Genomic DNA, 16,709 nt, shown 5'->3' with positions numbered 1-16,709 from the left:
GTCTGTGGACCAAAAAAAGCCCTGTAATGGCTCCTGAAGAAGTCAGAGAACAGATTGGTGTCTCAAAGGCACGTGCAGTTCATGCTGGAGGCCTCAGCGATTGACCCCAAAGCTGATTGTACCCCTGGCTTAAATTGTAGCAGAATTTCAGTAACTGGGAGTCCTCTCCATGGGAGTGAAGTTCCTTTGAGTTGCCAGCATTCTTCTCTCATGCAGTTTCTCATGTTTAAGTGACAGCACTAAAGAGAAAGCTCCCAGGTGTCTCTTTATAAAATAACTTGATAAACATGTTATTTAGTTTAGGAAGACTGAACCATTGGAAAAGCTGTTTTTCCCATGTTATCACTGTTTATATACATATATAAATACATGTGGCTATAAAAAGTCAAAAGCCCAAACTGGAAGGCTTTGTTTTACTTAATTGTATTTCAGCTCTTTGCACCACATCAGGCAAAGTTAGATGAAAAAAAGAAAACAAACAGCACAGCATGTCTCCATGAGAATAATACCTGTTTGCTTCCACTTTTCTTCCAGTTTAACTAGTGCAGACCTGAAAGGAACTAGAAGTGGGTGCAGTGTGAGGGAAACAATGTGATGTGGACAAAGCTCCAGCTTTTCTGAGGTCAGTTTATTTACCAATACAAACTGCTCTGCAGGGGCCCTAGGTACTACAGACTGCACATAAACAGATCCAAACTTGCTCCCAGTGCCCACATTCACCTGAATTAAATTCCAGCTCAGCCTCTCTTCTGCCACCCAGGCACTGCCCAAGGCCAGAGTGAGCCACCAGGCTTTAGAGGAATTAGGGATGACCAGTGGGTGACGCTTCCTCTCTTAATGTCCAATCCAAAATTCCAGAGAATACAAGCCTGGGCTTTGATGATCTTAAGGGCAGGCTTTGAACAGGGTTTCATCATTAATTGTGGGCTTTCAGCAGTATGTACAGGTGAAGGTTTCTCCTCGTGCCATGCTGTTGTCACTGAGGAAGTGGAGCCTAGAGCAAGAGGCAAAATTAGATTCTCTGGGCATAGGCTGGATTTTTCAGGAAAAAAAGGTTTGTGTTTTGGAGTACTTTTTCCTTTTTTTTCATGAAGTGATTTGATTTTTATAGACCTGCCAGAGTACCTGACTGCATTCATACTTGCCATGGGCAACATTTTCAAGGGTTTTTTTTCCTGTGTGTGCCCTTACTCTAACTTGTATAGTAAAGCTAGTTCAATTCTTGTTTCAAATAACATTGCAAATGCAGATACTTCTGATGCATTACATGCACCAGCAATGTCTCTTAATGTAAGAGAGATTACTGAGTCCTCAGCTGGCACCCCAAAAGGGGCTTAGAAGGTTTAACCACAAGCACAAGTTTTCAGTGATAAAATTTGAAAAGCCCTAAACACAGGCGAGTGGTGTAAGAGCTTCTCCCCACACCACACCAAACATCCCAACACCATCGCACTGCTCTGCACTCTGTGAGTCACAGGACAAAACTCACAGCATCTTTTGCCCTGGAAGTTGTCTGTGGAGTCTCAGAGTCAGTGTAAGGAGGGTAAAATCCTCTCCACAAACACCAGCCATGCTCAGACACTCGTGGCTACGTGCAGGTGAATATTTTGTGTGTGTGCTTGTGTATGTGAGTACTTGGGTCTCCAAGTACTCACACTCCCACTCACAGGGAAAGAAAAAGTTACACTGGGTTTAGTAATAGCTACATAAATTTAGAGTTATTTCATGGAGTCATTTGGCTTTGCTGGAGGTGCTTCAGACTTACACCACTGTGACAGCGTAGTTTTTTCATTATTTATAGTAAGTGGTTTACACAATTTATCATGTGAACTGTGAAATCTGCAAATAGATTATCTTAAGAAACATAATGACAGGCATACAGGCATTGTTAAAATCCCATCAGATACAGGAAATAATGTGCTGAATTACGTAAGTTGGAGACAGGGTATAATTCTGTAGAGCAAGAAATTTAACTTGTATTGCCAGGTCATCTGCTTAGCATCAGGTAAGAGAAAATGAACAAGATGTTGCAGGCAAGACTAAGGGGAAAGCACAAAGTTTAGGTTTGCTTAGTTTACTTCGTGTGCCTTTTTGTGCACTGTTGGTGTCAGCATATTGTGGAAAGTTGCTTTGTCACCTGGCTGAAATACCAGTCCCCTTTCAGAAACCAAGATGTGTTACAAAACTTATTCTTCATCCTAGTCTATGTCTAATCAGAGGGAGTTAATATTTTTAGAGCACCACTGTGTCAGCCAGTTTACATCATGCAAAATATAAATTCATTTGAATGGAACTGTGCAAGGTCTACACTGTACAATGACACACAGGAGGCCAATATTTTGTTTTGTAAACTATTACATGTGTATAATTTACCAGCTGTAATCTTAAAACATTTGACTCTGTGAATTCAGTAAAGTAATAAATCATACTGTATCATAGGTCCAAAATATTTCTTTATATGGTATATTTGGAGGCCTCTGCTCTTTGTGCCCCCAGATGAGCATAAGGTGAGATGCAGCAGATGAACATAAAGGTCTTGAGCATAAATTTAAGTCATAAATATTCTTTTTATATGTGAACACTGCATTTTAATTGTGGTGGAGTGCAGTTCTAAAGTGTTCTGGGGAGTTGTGAAACAGCAGGAAAGTGCAGAAGGTGGTGTTTGTCACAAGATTCATGATTATCCATCCAAACCAATCTCAGAGCAGTAAAGACCTGACAGAAGGGATGGTTTTGGTGCACTCTTGTGTGCTGACATGGGTGCAGAGAAAAGTGAGAGGCTTTTTTGGGGAGACAGAGCTGCAGATAGTCCAATCAAAGTGTGGCTCTTCAGAGGCACTGTTCCAAAGATTTACTTAGCTAATAGAACCTTATAATTCATTTTTCATGCTGATTTCTTGCTTATCATTTCACATTCCACAGCGCTATGGTGGGAGTTTTTCTTGTTCCCAAAAATGGTGCTTTCCAAAAATATATTCTTCCCAAAAGTAAAAGCAAACTCATCCTGTTTAAATCTTAACCCATGTGTGTGTCTAATCTATTGATTACTGGTATTTTTATGAATTTCGGATTTTGCTTTTTATTAACTTGGAGGTTTTGCTTTCTTGTGTTTTACAAATTGTAAATGAAATTGGCTTTTATTTACAGAAAGTTTATATATGCCTAGGAACAGCTTTTCTTCCTAGGCTGTTAAACAATGGTAATGCAGCTTTACAGAGCTGTCAGTACCTACAGAGAGGCCCAAGCTCTTTACAAAAAAGTGTTATCACCACAGGCATAAATCAATGCCTCCTCCACAGCTTTGCATAACAAGCTGCAATGTCACTGTGATCATGGCAGATCGTGTCTTCCCAAAATTCCATTTTCTTTTCCCTTTTTAGAGTTTGCAGTAGCTCAGAGAAAGCCATTACTGGCAAGGGGAATCCATTGGTGTACAAATCAAATGGAGCAGACACAGCATTAGACACTTTCCCTAATGTCCAGCACTGCCATAATCCCATTACTGCAGGGACTGTTCTGTATCAGGAAGATGAACTCATTCTCTCTTAATGCATTTTCCACCTCATCATATTGTGACATTTCACCTCTTCAGAAACTATTTGTAATTACATGTGAGGAGGGAGATCTTTATTCCCAAGGTTCTCAACTTGTAGACCCAAATCTCATTTTTAGGTGGGGATGCAAGATGGATTTGATCCAATCTCAGTATTCTAGCCAAACCAATCCTATTCTTTTTAAGAAAAAGAAAACAAACAACATCAGTTTTGGAAACCTCCGAGTACATCCGGTAATCAAACTAAAAAATGTCCAAGTCTTTCCACGTTGCTTATGCTGTTACCTCATTCTCCAATACTCTGTGAAGTTTAAAGCAATAAATCCGTCATACTTAGACCACGCGCCATTCGAAGCTGACCCAAGGACAGGGTTGAAGAGTAAGTGCATGGGAAAAACAATTTAACAAAAGCCAAGGAAAAAGTACTATTTTCCACACTTGGAGGGCCAGGGCGGCAATCTCTTTGCTTTCCCTTGATTTTTCTGGGGAAAAACCCACATCGAAGTGAAAACTCACAGACGTTTTCTTAAGCAGCTGCTCGAGAAGCCTTTGTTGTAGCAATCTAAGGCTGAGCTTATTAAAACAGCTGTTCTGGCCATTGCCACCGTAGTGACTGCTCCAAGTGTTGCTAAAGAAATACAGTGAGACAAGGAAGTTGGATGGAATTCTGGAACACGTAGGTGTGGGAGAAAGAAGGGTGAAGGGGCCCTCACTCCTTTGGAGCTTTAAGCTGCTGGGTGGCAGGTGCTGTGCCCTCTCCCAGCAGGATGCATCCCGTGCCCATGGAACATTTTGCTTGTGATCAAAGGCCAAATGCCCTGGTGAGGTTTGCAGATGTGAATTCAGCCCTAGTAACCACATAAGGGCCATACAGAGGTGTTTGTGCACAAAAACTACATTTGGGGGGGAAATAGAACGTGCAAATTGCACGTGGCTGGCAACGCAGCAGAGAGGCCCGTTGGAAAACAGCCCTGTAAAGGCATGGAGGGAGCAGAGAGGAACATCCCAGTGAACACCAGGACGGTCCTGCCATGCCCCGGAGCATCAGCCAGCCACATCTTGAAATAGTTGAGAGCTGGCAGCAGGCCACCCGCGCAAGGGCCGAGATGGCAGCTGCCCAACAAACAAGGCTTAGTTACCTAGTAAAGGTGGTCTGTAACTAAAGGGGAGCAAAAATTACCCTGGAAGCTTTCCGAGAGCACTTTAAAGTGGTCCATTTGAGGCCGGGCCCTGCCCGCTGGAAGCAGGGCTTTGCCGAAGGCCGCGCTGCACCAGCCCGGGATTTGTCCAGAACAAACAGCGCCGGGCGCATTCTGTGTGGGCTGGGAGGAATGTTTTCTCACTGATATTTATGTGGCATGCAAAGATCTGACAGCCATCCAGAGCAGGGGTTTGGGGCCAATATTTCATTTTAAATACACGCTGCACACGGAGGAAGGAAAGCAACATGCGCTGGCATTGCTTGTGAGGGGTGACCCGAGACAGGCTCCGCGCGGAGAACCAGAGATAGAGGTTGTTTCGACAGGAATTCGAGCTATGAAAGGATTTAAGGGGAAATTACCAACCAGTCTGGCATTCAGATGCCAAAATACACAGGCAGACTTGGCCGCACAGGCACGCTGTAATGCTCCTCAGCTTGGTTTCAAAGGGAGAAGGGAAGTGGCCGGACCTGGCTGTGGAAACCTCAGCCTCTCCATGCACACAGGGAATAAAAGATCTCCATCACAACACCACCCCTTTGTCGGGATCAAATCAAACTCTGAAAAAATTCTACAGGAAGAACTTTTCCTTCAGAGAACAGAAGAAAGAGCCAAAGGATGCTTTGCTTCCCTCTCCATCAGAATATTTAGTCTTTGGGATGAGTTTGTTGTGCATTTTTGGCTACTCTTCCCCCCAAAATAGGCCGGGTAGAGATGAAGCCAGAACCTAAGGCAAGTCATGATGTTGCTGTGGAACAGCTTTGCTTCCAGAAGGTCTCTGCCTGCCTCAGCCTGCTCAAGGCTTTCCCACTATGGCTCTGGTCTCAAGCTCCTCTTCCCCAGAGCCCACATCTTCTACCCCTGCAGCCATTTCCTTTGGCTGCATTTGTAATGTGTATTTAAATCATCACCTGGTTTGCTTTCAGAGCTGCTCAGGTTTCTAGAAATACGGAAAAGAGGATGTCTAATACCAAGTAGATTAGGGGGAAAAAAACACATCAGAAAAAAAAAAAAAAAAAGAAATTAGGAGGTGTGGTTACTTCTCATTTTCAACTACAAAAGAGAAAAAAGGGAAAAGCTCCAAGAAGGAAGAGTATCTATGAACTGTATCTCTTGTCTCTTGAATCTGGATGTAAGCCATAACCAGGCAGCATCCAAAAACTTTGGAAAATTCAGGGAGTTAATTTAGATCTCACAGAACTCAATATCTTGCTAAGCTTTAAAATATAAAGCAGAACAGCTAAAATGAGATAATAGAGCAGCAATAGAGGAAAAAAACTTTAATTTTCAATTAGATACAGCAAGGAGGGAGAATTAACTAAGAAGGAGGGAGCCCAGAGAGTTTAGGATAATTTCATACAAGGTTACAGTTAACAGATAAATATAAGGAAGAAATTTTTTGATTCCAAAAGGATAAATATGGATTTCCATTAGAAGCAGTAGCTGAAGAATTCATAGCCCATTTTTTATGTGAACGTGGATATTGTTACTGAAAAAACTTAAGGCTGCAGCCCAGATGGGTCTAACATTTTAAGCCTTTTTAAAGCCTAGTTGATTTATTTAATTAGATACTCCAGGAGGCTCCACTCTTGCATGGAAGCAGTGGTAGCTGCTATATGCATTACAGCTCCTGAAGGGGTGGGAGTGAGTCAGTCACTCCTGATGTACCTCTGAATGTAGCACTGGCTTTCAGAGCAAAGGGTTAGCAGGGAAAATAGAATTTCTTTGTACACCTGCTCAAGCCAGGAAGATGCACCTCAGAGACACAGGATTTAGGCATCAGCTTGATTAACAAGATTAACCCTGAGGGCTCTTGGTTAAAAGAAAAACCTGGGACCAGGGTGAGGGTCCCCGCTTGAGGTTCATCACCACCATGGGTTGCAAAGGCTCCTTGAGGGACAATGTAGGTGCTGACCCTAGAGATTTATGAGAATGAAGGGATAAATCCTGCCTGGGATCCAGTCCTTGAGCAAGGGTGTGAGGCCAATTCACCTGACTTGGTCCTGTGAGTAAATCATTTGGGACACAGCTCTAAGCACTGCAGAGAAGTAGCTGGAGGACCACAAAAACTACATTGGTGTCTATATGGCAACAGACAGAGGTTATTTTAGCAGTGTGAAATGTTTTCAGATTCCAACAGCACGCAAGTGGTGCCAGAGTAATTTGCCAGTGACAATAATGTGTGGTGTAATGCTGAGGATGAAAAGCCTTCAGCTGGGTTTGACCCAGTATAAACCATCCCTGGGTTGCACTCCAGTTGATTGCAGTGTTTATCAACTATATCTGGGCTTTTTATCTGGGTAGTTTCCATCACTTGAATAGAGATAAATATTAAATTATGTCCACAATTAGATTTACACTTAAAATGTAACTTTTATTTCTAAATCATTCCAGTGAATTTGTAAATCCCATCCCTAAAGCTTTTGAAAAACATACTCTTTTTTTTACTCTGCTATTTAACACCAGAGTGCAGCTCCAGCCAAGACCTGAAATCCCACGCAAGGCAGATTATGTTCAGCTCTCTGGCTGTCTGTGTATTTTCCTCTTCTATGTACCTTACAAGCCAAAGCCTGAATTTAGCCCTAAAAGCATATCCTGAGCAAACACTCAAGAGACCACATTCAGGATCCTGCCACCCATCATATTGAGCTGATGGATTCTACCAGGATTGGTTGTAAAACCATCGTTTCAAAAATGGCTCTTCACTTAAAGCCCTTTTTTTTTTTTTTTTTTTAATGGTATAGTAGTTATGGCAACTGCTTCCTGCCACCTCTGCTGCCAAGAGCCACAATCCATCCATGAAAAAGAGCTCCTCCATCCAAACATTTTTCAGTGGACAGCAGCATTCCCTGGCTGGAGCACACTCTTCCCTTCCCTTCTGCCAAACAAAATGTGTAACGAATGTGAGCTAAGAGTGAGGAATTAAGTGAACTCCTTACAAATGACTTTGTATTTTTACACATTCATGCAAGAGACAAGAAATAAGAACACCTCTCAGGGAGGGTTGAGGGAGAGAACAGGGTAGTGAACCCCCAGGGCTGTTCAATGAAAGAAAATGTTTTCCTTTCTTAGAACACGTTTGGAATCCAAACTCTTAAAAGTCTTGGCATAATACTAATTAAAAAATTGGTGAGTTATTTCCCCTTTTCCCTTAGTTTTATTCTACTTTCGAGGTCAGTGGCAGGATTTCTCAAGTCTGGGGTATTTCCTGCCCAATGATCAAAGTTTGCTATATGAATTTGAAAATAAAATGTTCCTATTCTTTGCTGGTCCCATAACTCTCTTTCTGTGGGCAGTTCTTCCTGGTCTTGACATAAAATAAGTCTTAAATTTCTTGTTTGACAACATGGTTTTAGAAAAGCTTTACAATTGCTTTCATAGACCATATTAATAACTATTATTTTCCCTCCCTAGGTGTAATTCCAATGCAGAGCTTTGTGGGTCTTGCTTGTCTTTTCCTTGCTTTGTCGGCTGTGACCTTTCCCCACTCAGAAAATAATTAGTACATTTTCCAGCAGATAGCTGGATGTTTTCATGCCCTCTTATTATGGGAAAACATTGTAACAGAGCACTGGAGCAAACAGCTCAATGTGCTGTTCTTTCAAGCCCCTGTGCAGCAAATGAACTTAAATTTACAAGAATGTAAAAAATGGAGGGAATCAAGAATGAGCAGCTGCTTATAAAGCAGGAACTCTCTAATATGGACTGAATTTGGAAGTTTTCTCAAAATGCACTGCAACCATCATGATTCAAGTCCCTTGGAGATTTTTGGCTGCCTGTGAGAAGATAAGGCATGAGTTCCAGGTCTAATTAGGCATTGCACGCATTGGAGTCATTAATGATTTCCACCACAGTAGCTTCAGCCGACGAGATATTTTGCAAACAAATGGCAGAAGCACAGTGTGGGCACCCAAACACACATACAGTAAGTACACAAGCTGGAAGTCATGGTAAATAGAAGGGAAGGTAACAGCAGAGACACGGATCCAATCCAAAATTTGAGGTCAGTATTATCCACTTTACTTCCAGGTTCAGCAACACATTGCAGCAACAGGAGAACCAAAAGAAACGAGAAGGCAAAGCTCATACATATGATGCCATGAAATAAATGGATGTTTGCATTTCCAAGGGTTGACTGATTAATTCATTGCTTGGATTTTCTCCCAAGTAAGTTATGCTGGGTTGATCCAGGCCTAGCCTAGCTAAAAGATAGTACTGCCATTCAAAGCCTAATCCTAATCAAATATCCCCAAGTTCCCCTTAACTGTGAAGTTGAGCTGCAAGATTTCAGAATTTGTCTAGGCTTGCACAGGTCAAATGAAGTGGTGACAAATAGGCACCAGAAGATATCCTTCTCCCTGTTTCCCTGCTGAAGCAACTGGAAGACATAAAAGTCATAATTATCCTGGTTTAAGTCACACAGTGAGCAGAAGCACAGCCAGGAAGGTACCGTGGGCTTCGAGGCTCCAAAACAGTGATATAAAACAACTGTTCCTCTGTTACCAGGATTTTTTACAGCTGCTTTCAGCATCAGGTTCACATTCACAGTTATTTTTTCATTCCAGCCATCTCTCGCTGCTGCATCCACAGAAGCAGCTCCACACTGCAGACAGGAGCACTGGCCCTGCCTACAGCACCTTTAATTAGTCAAGCCAGGTAATTGACTTTGCTAATTGGCAGAGAATCCCAGAATCACTGAGGCTGGAAAAGACCTCCAAGGCCATCGAGTCCAAGCTGTGTCTGATCCCCACCTTGTCCCCAGCCCAAAGCACTGAGTGCCACATCCAGGCCATCCTTGGACACCTCCAAACCCCTTCCAAGGCCTGAGCACCCTTTCCAGGGAGAAATTCCTTTTGATGTCCAACCTGACACAGCTTGAGGCTGTTTTTCCTTGGCCTGTCCCTGTTCCCTGGGAGCAGAGCCTGACCCCTGGCTGTCCCCTCCTGTCAGGGAGTTGTGCAGAGCCACAGGGTCCCCCCTGAGCCTCCTTTTCTCCAGGCTGAGCCACTTTCCCTGTTCCTTCAGTCTCTCCTGGGGCTCCAGGACCTTCCCAGCTCTGTTCCCTTCCCTGGACACGCTCCAACCCCACAATGTCCTTCTTGCAGTGCAGGGCCCAGAACTACCCAACTTGGTTTTTCTGCAACTGACTGAGGCTGCACTCGATCCCCTCATCCAGATCACCAATAAAGATATTAAACAGGACTGAAAAGCAGGCACCTAAGAGGTACAATGCTTGTGGCTTTTTACACCTTAGGTTCAGATGAACAGTGCCCACAGGTTCTTGCTTCTCCCCAGTGGTCTAGGTCCTTATGGATGGAAAATGCATCTCCCTTTGACTAGACAAATCCATCCCTGGGCTCAGAGTGCTCTGCAGGCTGCATTATGGAACAATGGCTGACTTTTCTGGGAGTAGATCTATGAAGACAAACACTGCTGTCATAATTTATTCCAGTGGCATGTTGTCTGCCAAGGCTGCATTACACTGCTCCTCCTATTTATTTACTTTTTCAAAGCCTAAATATATAAAATTGTTGCAACTGTTTAATGGACTTTCAGGAATGTGAAAAAAAATATTTTGACACTGGGGAAAGGATTTCTCTCAGGACTTTTGGATGTGCCTCTGAACATCCAAATAAAGTGTTTATAGGTGCCATTTGGATTCAGCAGGGACAGAATGGGCACTTCACTCATGCTCTTCCTTTCAGCCTGCAGTGGACGTCCATAGTGGGTCAGCTGGATTGCACATTCCAGATGTGTGTTCCCTCTCCAGTGACAAAGGGACTCGGGGTTCAGATGCAGACAGCCACAATGCAGATGTCTGAGGCTGAGTGAGATGAAACTCATTCCAGGTCTCAACGGGCTCAAAGTGCTTGGGAGCAGTATCCTGTTTCCAAAAAGTTTTCAGGCAAGAGCTCAGTTCCAAATGGTCATAATTCTTTCCAAAAATTGACTGGATGAAGGCAGGTTTGTTCTGCAGCATTTTTTTTCACTGAGCTACCATTGTGAGAATTAGTAATGTTCCAGTTCAACCTCTCTCCCTCCCTATCATCCCTCCCCTTGACATCCTCCAGCTCTTACTTCACTGTAAAGTTATCTTCAAGCCCAAAGTAAGAAACTGTACCTCCTCTCTGCTATAGAAAATATCTGCAGTGTATTCGAATCCCCTCAGAATGAGAAAGTTGCAATGACTGTCAGAAAAATGCTTTGCCCAAAATACGTTCCTGCAGAGTGACCTCATTTTTATGCTGTGACTTATTTTCAGATTTTTTTTTAAATTAAAATATGAAGTGGTTTAAAATCAAATTAGGAAGGCCTTGGAAAGATGCACAAGTATTTGCTTCACTTGGCCTTGATACACAACTTCAAAATAGTAACTACAGAGCTTTTAGAGTCAATTATTGAACTCTATATTTGCAGTGGTTATTAGAACTCAGTATCCCTGTTGCACATCCAATACTGGCAAGCCTTCAGCTTCAAGGAGCTGGGACTGTGAGATGTGACCATGAAACACTCAGAGGCCTTGACTGCTCTGCATTGTGCAGAATCTCCGTATGAGGAATTCTTGTTGCTGTGCTACCAGCACAAAGGGAACCCAGCTCCTCACCCATTTGCTGTGTGTGGACTTCCACTTTCTCTCCTCCTTTGCCTCCTTTACTCCATGGTGAATAAATGTAATCCAGCCAGCTGTTGCTTTCATGTCTATGCAGTTTTTCTGTGCAAGTGGCACTCAGTTCTCTGGAATGTGCTCCAGCTCATTCCCTGAAGGAAACCCCAACATCCAAGCTTCTTATTTTGATTACAACCAAATAGGTAGGCAGTAAGAAAGGCATGAGTGAGTGAATTGCTGAACTCATGGAGGGGACGAGCTTTGGAGCAACTGGTGCAAATTTTTCTGTCTGGTTCCTGGGAAGCTTCTTTTTATCCTCCTACTTTAGCTGTAGTTTTACTGGCAACCACATTCAAAAGAGGAGCCTCATAAAAAGGAGAGTCAAATATTTGTGGAAGGTGTTGGATCTCTCAACTTCTTTTGCTACTCAAATGATTTCTGCTCCAAGCAAAGGTGGTGCTCAGTGTTCTTTCATTTGTATCGTTTATTATTAACATGTATTTGATTTAAAAAATGGAACTGAAGTAATTGTAGAAAACTACTCCCACAGGATGTGAGGATTCCTCCTCTAGCATTTTCTGTGAACACCCTCATCTTTATGGTTTGGTATAAATTAGAGGCCACTTCTGAGTTTTTAGAGGTTATAAATATGAAAGGAGTTTTTTCCCCTCTTTCAACTGTTACATCATAAAATGAAAAGTGACTAGCAAAAACATGTCTTGTTCTTCCTATTGCAGAAAATAAGCTAATTTAAGAGTCAAAATAATCAGCCCTACCCATTAAAAAAGGTAGTGACAAATAGCCCCTTGCTAACACTTGTTATTCTGTACAGCTCCATGGTATTTGGTGGGATGGCTCCACATTGCACCCATATAAATAAAAAATACCTTGGGCCCAATAACCACAGATTTATAAAGGCCAATGTACAGCTTCTAAAGAAACAAATATTTTAAGTGGAGTGCCTAACTTCTGGGTAATTTTAACCCATTTTCACAGCTCACCAAATGTCACATTGTCATGTTTACAAAAACGTGAATGCTTTCATGTGGGTCTAGGAAAGTCATATTTACAGTGCAAAGTTTACCTGCTTATATAAAAGTCTCCCCAATCTTCCTGTTGGTCTAACATGGAATTATCTAAAATGATTCCTACTTCTGCACACAAAATTATAGAATTAAGCTAGTGAGCTATTTCTGAGTATTATTAGCAAACTTTGTGTGTGTGTGTGTGTGTGTGTGTGTGTGTGTGTGTGTGTGTGTGTGTGCCTGTGAGCAGGACTAAAGGTTGTTTAGTGCCATCTTTTGGGTGGTCCTAATACTACAGAACAGCTTAATCAAAGCAATTCTAGACTTACCACCATTTCTGTGCCTAGGAAGCCACGTGTTACTTGTTTCTAGAGAGTGTGGGGATGACAAAAACGCCATGGGAGCAGGAATTGCTGAAAGTGTTTACATGCTGCATAAAGAACCACCCCCCTCCTGCCCTGTCTTAGTGCACAAATCCCCAAATCCCCAGCAGCAAAATATTTTCCTATTTAGAAGCACTGGGGTTTTTTCCAGCTTTGGCCAATGTTCATGCTTTTTACAATATAATTATCTATGCATTCAGTCACACCCTATAGCACCAAATTTCTTTCTCTGGCCTCTCAACATAAGATCAACAATAAGCTCACTAATGTAGTTGTTTGTCATTTATCTTTATTCAACGTTCCTTGCTAGCCCTAAAAGCAGATCTACATCAAAACCCGACAAAACCCAAGCATTCAAAACTCCAACTTAACACCTGCTCTGACAACACAGAATTAAAAGTGCATAGAAAATATTGCTCTCATGGTACCTGCTACATGATAATTACAAACTCTAGTCATAAACCAATGGTTTTAACAGGCTTTTAAATAGGATTAGATTACAGTGTCCCTTTGAAAAGGTCAGTGGCCGACTAATATCACCTTAGGCAAGAAGAAATTGAGTGTGCTGAAGTAGGTAATGCTTTCCTTTTGCCTTAATGGGATGAGAGGGCTTTTGACCCCAACCCCTGGACAAATGAGACACTTCCCACAGCAATGCCTAATTTCACCTGGTAGGGAGAGCAAAGGGCTTGGAGGCAGCTGGACTTTAGTGGCCCTTAAGAGCACAAAGAGCAGGTCAGGGTTTGTCCTGTGTTCTCTAACCCAGAGGCAGCACACACAGAGCCAAAGGAATTACTCATGTGTGGAGCAGGACTTATTTACAGCACTTGGCTCTGGAGTCTAGAACACCAGCTGATCCTTTTTTGTGCTATCTGTGAGGGTTGAAACGACATGCAGAGCAAAATTTTGGACAAAGCAGCCTCTCCAGCAAAATGCTGATGTCTGTAATTAAACTTATCTCTGTGTGGTAATGTTCCCCAGGCACTGCTTCCTGCTCCAAGTGCATGTTGGAGGCTTTCTGGAAATGTCAGAAGGTTTGCATTCCCCTACTCTTGGATAATCAAAACTGCTCGCAAATTTGTTTGGATGTTGAAACAAGCTCAGGCAGGGAGTTTATGCAGGGATGGTTTCCAGCATTTTAGGGACATGGGTATGGAAGCTGCTTCTCTCACCAGTGCATCCTTTCCTCTGCTGGGGTAGGAGATAGGTACACGTAATTCGGTCCTGACATTTGTCAAATTCAATTCAACAGCTCTCTGTCTCCATCCCTCCTGCTGGAAAACACATCTACACATGTGCCCTCCCTGAAGCAAAAATCACGAGTTAGTGTTGTCACTCCTTGCAGTTTCTGAGTGCCTGATGTCATAGCTGGAGTGTTTATAGCTTTTCAATTTGTTTCCGACACCATGTTTGAGTTTGGATCCTTTTGAGGAGGTAAAAAGAGAATATTTTTCTTGGAGAGCTTTGAAATCCAAATTGCAAAGCTGGCAGGGCCCTCTCAGTTAAATTTGGGTTCACTTTTCTGCCTTATTAGCAATTTCTTTGCACAACCTATTTTAGCTGGTGTATTTACCATATAAAGCAAAGCCAGCTCAGCTGGCATCACTGGAATTATATAAATGTATGCTTTTATAAAGTGGAAAATTTTTACCTGTTTGCTAAAATACCTGATGATGCTTTGGTTTTTAAAAGTGTGCTCTATGTGACAGCTGTGCATATTTGCACTGGAGCTGGGATTTTTATACCACACTCAGTTCAAAAATGGTGTTGAGCAACAGCTTCTGAGATTTTTAAATAATCAAGAAAGGGAAAGTGGGTGAGGGAAGCTTGGAAATTGTGCTGATCTACTCTGAGACCTTGGAGGTCTCAGGGAAGGGGCTTCCCTAGATGGCTTTGAAGACACACAACATACAAGTAGAATGGTCATTGGAATAATTGGAATGTCAGGCTTAGAAGTGCAAGAAGTCTCCTCCAGTCCGTATCCCTTATTAAATCCCACACTTAATGGGGACCAGCCCTGCTCCTGCCAGTGCACTCCTGATGATCAGCCCATCAGCAGCCACCTGAGCTCAACCAGCTCCTCCCCTGAGCCCAGACCAGCCCGGATCAGCCACAAAGAGGAAGGACTCTGTGTCCTCTTCCCCCATTTGCATTTCCCAAGGGACAGGCAGATGTCCCTCAGCCCAGCATGCAGCTGAGGCAGCCAGAGCCAGCTGCAACATAAAGAATTTGCAACCCAAAGAATTTGGGGTTGCCTCAGCTGTGTTCCCCAAGGACCCAAACTGGGCACCAGAGCCAGGCCTCTTTCCCAGCAGGAGAGGGCAATGCCAGCAAGGAATGGGATATGATGTCCATCTTCCAGTCATGTCCATCTTCTGGTCATTAAGGATGGCTGAGTTTGTGCAGGTAATTAAATTAATTATTCTGATAAAAAATGTCCCATGTGAAACAGTGATGCATCTTTCTGCCTGCATATTTTAACAGCATATCTAAATACATTTGGAATTAAAACTTATAATCTTCTTGTTAAACTGAAGGTGGAAAACAACTATAAGAGAATTAGTCAAAATACTGTTAGATAGAATAATCCTGGGAAAAGCTTTCCCCATGCCTGTTTTACCCCTTCCCTCTCTTCTTAGATCCATGACAGCAAGGGCTTTGCATATCAAAGCAAGAGGAGAAATTGAGTGATGCTGACTGGAAGTTACATGGTTTGCCAACCAACTTTTTGAAGTTTGGTCTTAGGCAGCAACAATGTTTCTTTCAGAAGACCTACTAGCAACAAGAGTGAAAATACAAGTTTGGTTTGCCTTAGTTTACTACTGTCTGTTTATTTCCTGCTCTGTTTGCAGGATAAACTGACACGGGGGATGGATGGGTGTTTTGTTTGGAAAACTTTATTTCTTGTAGAAGACACTGCACATGCTTCCTCTGATACCATTTGTAAACAGAGCATTTCAGCCAAGTTTTTATGAAGCTCTCGATCCTGTGAGGGGTTAGCATGATGCTGGGAGTTAAGCCTGACTATAAATATTCCCAGGAGTGGGGCCTACGTGTCTGCTGAGTCCCCTTTATCCCCATTTTGTGCCCCATTGCTGCAGAGGGGGGGTGCTCCTGCTCAAATTTCTAGACACTTTTTAAAAGGTATATCAGCATTATATGGGCTCTGGTCAGAAAGAATGACCAGCACACCCAGGACAGCATGGAAATCTTACCAGACAGTGGCTTTGGAATGAGTGTGGCATCACACACAGAAATCTCAAAGGTAAAAAATTATTAATGGGTGAAGGGATGAGTTTTCACTCAGAGGAATTCCATGGAAACTGTATCATGTCTTGCAGTGCTTGTGAAATCCTCTGTCCACAGGAGAAAGTGAGGGATCTGTTGAAATCCCAATGTGATAAAAAAATCGAAATGTCAGTGGAGCTCAGGGCACCGTGAATGTGCTCCTTGCCATTTGCCAAGGGACTTGGGAGCCATTGTTACAGCTGCGTTTAACTCCTGAAACACTTTGAAAGCAGACATGCCATAATGCAGCATTTTGTTTTGCCTGATTGCTTTTATTTGATCTCTGGCAGTTGTTTTGACTGTGAAAACTCAGAATTAAGTCAGCTGTTCACAAAAAATTTAGATGGTGGCACAAATCCTTCAGTGGGAATACATCTACTACCAGAAAGTGAGACACAAAGTCAGACCTCAACAGTCTTTTAAACCAATTATTGCGGATTTATGTGGGATATGGACATGTCTGAATTCACATTCTCATGCAAACCTCCTTCTTTTTAAATAGCAAAATATTTGACTCATGCAGCCAGAAGTGTCAGTCCAAGCTCCTGCTGGATCCCATTTTGATAAAAGTTTATAAAGGAAAGTAGAAAGAATTGGGAGCAGCTCATTTTGAGTGCACACAGGCCTACCTCAGCTATTTAGCAATAAAATCTG

This window comes from Zosterops lateralis (assembly GCF_965231275.1).
Source record: "Zosterops lateralis genome assembly, chromosome: 2".
Taxonomy (NCBI): Eukaryota; Metazoa; Chordata; class Aves; order Passeriformes; family Zosteropidae; genus Zosterops; species Zosterops lateralis.
This window is presented reverse-complemented; position numbering follows the sequence as displayed.